This window comes from Quercus suber, unplaced genomic scaffold (assembly GCF_002906115.3).
Source record: "Quercus suber isolate HL8 unplaced genomic scaffold, Cork oak 2.0 scaffold_217, whole genome shotgun sequence".
Taxonomy (NCBI): Eukaryota; Viridiplantae; Streptophyta; class Magnoliopsida; order Fagales; family Fagaceae; genus Quercus; species Quercus suber.
The window spans coordinates 681,921-688,393 of NW_027069675.1; the positions used below are offsets into that span (position 1 = coordinate 681,921).

The 6,473-nt window shown below is 32.9% G+C and overlaps 1 long non-coding RNA gene across 1 annotated transcript; it reads left to right on the forward strand.

Moving 5' to 3' along the window:
- The first annotated feature begins 2,651 nt into the window (after window positions 1-2,651).
- LOC136070188 (uncharacterized) lies at window positions 2,652-3,550 on the forward strand. The gene is made up of 2 exons (XR_010631475.1): window positions 2,652-3,043; window positions 3,204-3,550. It is a non-coding gene; the product is annotated as an uncharacterized LOC136070188 (long non-coding RNA).
- Window positions 3,551-6,473: the final 2,923 nt, after the last annotated feature.

Here is a 6,473-nt window from a genome sequence, read left to right on the forward strand (position 1 = left end):
GGGTCTGCGAGATGGACTTATACTGTGCTGCAATTTAAATATTACTTCCATTATTGTTGAGCTGGATGCTAAAGCTATTGTTGATATCTTTCAAAATTCAGACTATGAGAATAATGTAGTTTCCCCTATCTTGGATGACTGCAGACAGCTAATTTGCAGGTTTCAACGGATTCAATTTAAGCACTGCTTCTGCCAAGCTAACCGGTGTGCCGATAGGCTTGCTAGGATGGCTATTGATAGGAATTTAGATTTTATTTCCCTCGAAAGTCTGCCTGTGGACTTAGTTATTGTGATGGAAGAAAACTTTCATGGCATGTATATGACCAGGCTTTGCCTGGAGCATGATGTAGCTGTTTAGTTCTCTTTTGCAATATATCGTCTCTGTTACCAAAAAAAAGGTATCATTTCTTTCAACAATAAAAAAAAGTTCATCAAGAGATATTTATTTGAAACTTTGAATATTTTTTAAATTAAGTTGCCACGTTTAGATACAACTTAGGTATGCAAGTTGGTTGGTGTGAGTGTATATATATGAGAGAGTATGAGGTTATACCAAGTGGCACAATGCTTGAGTTCACCTTAACAAAGTTAGCATTCATGTCAAATTTTTAGTACATTTTTTATTTTGAGAATTTAAATTTTTAGTTAATTGAATGTGTAAATGGACTAAAGCACATAAATTATCTATAGGTTGGCACTAATTTTAAATATATAGAGTTAATATGGTTATTTAAAAAAAAAAAAAAAGCTTTACATTTATGTCAAATTTTTAGTTCATTAAATGTGCAAATAGAGTAAATGCTCATATTAATTATCTATAAGTGTGCACTATATATATATATATATATATAGGGTTGGGTTCAAGTTACATCTGGTGCAACTCTAAGAAATGTTACACCACTCAATATTTTTTAATTGGATGCGAATTTTGATAAAGCTACCGTTAGATTACATTATCTTCATATATTTTTTATGCTTGCAAATTTTCATAGTGATCAAAGATTAATAGCCATGTTATCAATCAATTGTTTAAATTCACATTTTTGTAATTTAAAATAATGCATAAAAGACGAGCTTATGAATCAAATAGTAAATAATATCCAATTGACATGTAAATTGGCAAGAATGTTAAAAATATATAAAACATGTAGTTCAACGGTGAGATTTTCAAAATATGAATTCTATAACAAGTTATTGGGTGATGTAATATTGTTTAGAGTTACACAATGTGTAATTTGAACCCAACCCATATATATATATATATGATGCACGAAAATTGTCAGTGAGTTGTTGGCTCCAAATCACACTAATGGGCACCTACAGAACAAGAACACAAGGACCAAACAGAAGGCATCGGTGCAGTACCGGTCAAAGACCCTTTGAAGGTCAAGTTAGTGAATGAGAAATTTCTAAGACCTCTATAGTGAGAGAGTTAGAGATTTTCTATGTACCTGATAAAGAGGAGAACTGCCACTTATATAGTGGTGGGAGAGAGCCCAAGATCTCGAGAATAGGGGGTTTTCCTTGTGGGGAGAAGGTGGAGTTAATGCTTCTTGAGATCTTAGGGATACTCTTCCTTTTGAGAAGGGAAGATTGCGTGATAGATTCTCTATGCATGGTACGCAAGATGTTCTAATATATGAGCATGCATGTGGACCAAGCAAAGCCGCATAGGATCCGCCGGCTTTCCTGTATGTTGGTCTACGGTCATCCTTCATAAAACTCAAGCCCATTAAACATAAAAAACGAACTAATTTTTTAAATGAAATCACGCTGGCCTAAAGCACAAGCACAATAGAATGAACTTTTTATGAACAATTAGAAGAAACACGTTGTATTTAAATACGCTAGATATGTTAAACAACTACACAATGTCAATACGACCCCAAGTTGAGAAAGAAATTATTTTTTTAACAAGAATATTTTAATATTTCAAAAAATATAAGAACATTGAAATATACATATTTCATGGCAAAATATGTAAATATTATAATAAAATTTTATTAATAGGATATTATAATTTTCATTATTTTCATTGAGTGTTTAGCCTACCATTGTCATGCTTTAATAAGTAAACATGAAATTATAAATTTTCTATGATATTTCCATAGGCTAACTAAACATTAACATGATATCATACAAATCTAATGCTAACTCCAATGCATAGAAGAAACAAACAATTAACTTATTACACCACATCTTTCTCAAAAAAAAAAAAAAAAATCTTATTACAGCACATAATAAACGTCAACAATGTTCTTTTATTTTTTTTAAAAGGAGGAATTACACATTTTACCCTGTAAACTATATTATTTTTACACTTATCCCCTAAATTATAAGACTGCACACTTTACCTTATAAACAATAAATCCGAATTATCTTAATTTCATTTTGAAATGGAGAGAATCCAAATCCGAGTATATGACCCTATTAGTTACATACTCATCATTTCAAACAAGTAAGCATTTGCATACACTTCTATAAAATTTTTTGTCTATTTTAGCATATAATTTTTTTTTCTATTTTACATACATGCTTTTTAAAACAAACAACATCACATTATTTATTTTACATTACATTTATTAAAATATCAATTTTTGTTAAAATTATTTTCTTTCTTCCCACGACAATTTGTTCACTTTCTTAATTTTGAATATAAGCAAAAAGAAAAAGAAAAAAGAATATGTTGGGTAAATGTTACCCTTTTCTATTATACATCCACTCAACTGACTGAGTGCTCTAACTTCTAAGCTCATGATCTGGAACATTCTCATGCTGTGCACGCATTATCGTCTAATCAAACGGATGGTTTCCTCTTCCTCATTTGATTTTGGATTTTCTATCGTCAAAGCCAGTTTCTAACAGGTAATAATAATACACATTTAAAAGAAAGATTAGAATATACCCAGCGATTTCGGTGGTGTGGATAGTGGCTAGTCGAGTTTTCATGGACGCGGGGCTGGGCCTTTTAGGGTGACGGCGATAACGACAATGACAGTGGTGGCGATGGCGTAGTGGCTTGAGACAGTGCTTGCTGGCTGGGGTATGTGGTCTTGATTTTGTGGTTTTTGGTTTATGCAGCTAAGGTGTTTGAGTTTGTGTCTGAATGTGGGTTCTGTGTTCTGGGTTGATTTTTTGAATTGGGTTTGGTGACTCTGTTTATGGAGAGGATTAATTTGGTGGGTTTTATTGTTTGTAAGCAGGGACGCGGTGAAGATGATGAGCTCGTGTGGTGAGAACAAGGTGTTTGTGATTTGGTCTATGAGGCTAATGTGTTCTGTATATTAGGAGCTTTGTATGGAGCATACGAAGACAATGCGTTGTTTGCTCTGAGCTTTTGATATTTTTGAGGAAATGGGTTTGATCAAATTGTTGGAGTTGGTAGTTGGTACAAGTTGTGAGGTTAGTATAGATTGAGGGTTGTCCCCCCTCACGACTGAATTGGTTCTCTCAAAATATTTCACAATCTCTCTCCCTCAAAACAAATTTTTGGTCATGAAATGAAATAAACGTAATTAAAAATAAATGAACCCAAGAAACTTTGAAATTTTTGGAGAGGAGCAGATTTAAAAAAATGTTTGTATCTCAAATATTTTCTACAGATTTTGTTTTGCAAACTCCCATTAGACTCTATTAGATTTTTAATATACCTTCTATTACTAGGGAACCTTTGAGACGCTCTCTTTCACAAATTTTCAATTTTTACACTGGAGAGCCTCTCCTGTTCATTCTAACGTGAAGCTTTTAATTATGATGCATGTAATAGGGTTGGCTAACTAGACTTTAGTCTAAAATGTAAGTGAGAATTGTCTAGAGAAGCTTATAGGTGCACAGCAGCTTAGCACAGAAAACTCATCTCTGAAATTCAGCACTCAAGGCAGGAAATTCTTATTCATCAAGCCTTGCTAAGTGTTTCCTACTCTAACTAACTTCTCCAGATATAGTTACAATTATAACTAGCACAGACTCGGTTGTTTATTGCTAACTAATGAATCACCCAATACATGCATGTGCACCAATTATTACAATTAATTAAACTTCAACGAAAACACTAACATAACACTAAAAACATGACTCAATTCAGCTACTACTTTCATCAGCTGCTGCCTTGAAGAATGTCCAATGCTGGTTCTGGTATCAGAGCTTGAGATCTCTAGGGAACCACCAAAATTCGGTCTTGGTAAAGGGGTGGGTGGAGTGGTTCTGTTGGGGTGTAAAATTTTAGCTCGCTAATTTTGTATTTGGATATTTTGCATTTTGTTTCTGCTTCTCAGGTTCTAAAGAATGTTATCCTGGAGGAAGCTTTGTATGTATCTTCTTGCTCTTCTTGTTAATAAAAGTTATATTCTCACAAAAAAAAAAAAAAAAAAAACAGTCTTTAACAGTTTGGTCAACAGCAGCTAAAAGGTATAAGGTATAGCCTTTACACTCTTCTTGTTAATAAAAGTTATATTCTCACAAAAAAAAAAAAAAAAAAAACAGTCTTTAACAGTTTGGTCAACAGCAGCTAAAAGGTATAAGGTATAGCCTTTACAACCCAAATGTTCTAGCCCAAAACTTTATTTTTTTTATTAAAAAAAAATACCCTTAAATTGTTCAAAATTTTAAACCCAACTGCAAATATAAACCCAATGAAATTGTTCAAAATTATAGGTCTTTAATCTTAAACTGTATTCCTAAACAACCCGAAACTCAAATGCCAACCACAAACTTTACCCAAATCAATTCACCATATATGTTTGGAGTTGCTTGTTATTCCGGGTTGTGCAAAACATTGTTGCCGGAAGTTTATTTTGGAAGTTTGGTGATAGGAAACAGTAATAATTAACCAAAAAAGTTTTTATCAACCACGCTTATGGGTTGGTCAAGAGAATTTTTTCAAAATTTAGAATATTTAGTTAAGGTTATTAACGAAATGACAAATATGTTGATTTCTTTCAAATCTCAATGAGGGAACGTCATTTTTGTAAGGTTTTGGGGTAGAGAGGAGATTCCTGTAATTAACTCAACAAATTATAACTCATCGTAATCCAAAATAATTTATTTGAATCAACACATCTCTATCATTATTAATATTTTCCCAATATTAACAAAAATATACTAGACTCACAATTAGATAAAATATAAATTAAAAAAAAAAAAATTTCACAACACTCACATGTTGACTTGATAACAATATTAATCATGTGGGTTTTTGCCAGCTTAGCTAATATATCGTTTGCGAATAAAAAATCTAGGTTTGAATTCTCCCTATATAGAATAGAAATTAATCTAATGATAATGAGCAATCATCCTTATTATCATAAAGCAGATGGTTTAAAATCATATGAAGGTCTATAACAAAATCGAGACCCACATGTTGTTTTGACAACATTGTTCACAAGTCCAGGCCAGACCAAAAGTCACCCCAGACCCAGGGATTTGGCTGTCACTCAAGGGACTTGGATAATTGATAGGCACAGGGAGGTTTAAAGGTTTAGGCTTTACGGTTTTTTAGAAGAATGACAATGCCCTGAGGATTGGGGTTTGGGCTTCTTCGTTGCCATGATTTTTAATTTTGGTTTATATTGAGCCTGCTCAAGTTGAAGTGGCTCTCACTTTTAGTCTTTTGAGTAGCAATATGCCATTTCTATGGTAGGCCCAACCAAGTGACTTCCTATATATGTAGTACGCATTTTCAGTGGCTTCTTCTGAGCATAGTGTGTCAGTGTGAATGCCTTTACATAATAAGGTTTTTTATTTTATTTTATTTTATTTTAATATATATATATATATAAAATACATAAAATTAATGGATTGGCAAAGCCTAAGAAACGAAACTTCATCTGTGACTTGGTTGATAAATTGCAGATTTCATCAATCTCGATTTATAAACTATCATTGCAAAATGCCATGACAGGTTGGGGTATAATATATTTTGGCAAAACAGTTTAACATTTCAAACAACTTTTATTTCCATATCAATGTACAAAAGATGGATTGTTACTACATCTCTTGGTTGATTGATAAAGAGGTTTCGCACGATATTCCTCCTTCACAACCAAGCATTTTTTTTTAAGCTAAAAACCAGAGGGGGGGGGGGGGGGGGTCTTGAACCATGATATCCAAAACTTCCAAGAGATACATGATTAATCATTTTGCCATAATCTCCCATAAAGGAAAAGTGTAGGTAATAAGACAATTCACTAGGGTTAATTGAGTTAACTCGGGAAAAAAAAAAATGAAATGTGGTAAAAAAAAGGAAGCTCTAGCTAAAGCTCGATATTACTCCATTCCTACACATATATGGTATGGTATCGCATTGGACAGCTATGAACACTCTGTAACTCAAATTAGTACAAACAATGAGAGTAATTGAAAAAATGAATTTCATAGGTCTAAATGTGGACCTCTAAGTGAATGGGGGATGGGTATTTATATCCTCGTTGGCACGTGCTGGATAAGGAATGATCATGACACTCTATTGCTAACTT